Source organism: Leguminivora glycinivorella, chromosome 14 (genome assembly GCF_023078275.1).
Source record: "Leguminivora glycinivorella isolate SPB_JAAS2020 chromosome 14, LegGlyc_1.1, whole genome shotgun sequence".
In the NCBI taxonomy this organism is placed as follows: domain Eukaryota; kingdom Metazoa; phylum Arthropoda; class Insecta; order Lepidoptera; family Tortricidae; genus Leguminivora; species Leguminivora glycinivorella.
Window position 1 is genome coordinate 939,722 of NC_062984.1, and position 554 is coordinate 940,275.

The following is a 554-nucleotide window of genomic DNA, read 5'->3' on the forward strand; positions in this document are numbered from 1 at the left end:
CCTAAATCTAAAAAATATGTAATACCGTCCCAATTTTGTTATGGTATTGTATTGTATTCTAGCTAAAATGGTGGGGAAACAATGATGGACGAGTCGAGAAAATCTTTGCCCAACAGTGGGAAACTAAAAAATAATTATTTCATATATAAAATATAGCGTCATTTAAATAATATTGGTGTTGCGTAAAAAAAAATTAAAATATAAAAGGATAAAATAAAAAATAATTTTTGGAGGTGCTGGGATTTGAACCCAGGACTTTCAGCATGCGAAGCAGACACTCTACCACTGAGTTACACCCCCGGTTGCTAGAGAGGACGAAATTTGTCGACATTTTAGATTGCTATGATCCTTTCACTTCGCTGGCAACTTGATGGTATATATACGATACATTTCTAAAAGGGAGTATGTGACAATCATGTTTTTAAAATATAATGCAAACCTTTAAAACCTAGAGAGTTAAGGTGCAGCGGGGCAAATATCGACTGGGGAACAATTGTAACTGATCCATTTTTTCCATTATTACACTATGATGTTGAGTTCTACATGTATCCACT

General features: G+C 34.1%; 1 non-coding gene across 1 annotated transcript; it reads right to left on the minus strand.

Annotated features, from left to right (window-relative positions):
• Positions 1 to 228: 228 nt before the first annotated feature.
• On the minus strand, positions 229 to 300 carry Trnaa-cgc. Its single transcript has one exon. It is a non-coding gene; the product is annotated as a tRNA-Ala (tRNA).
• Positions 301 to 554: the final 254 nt, after the last annotated feature.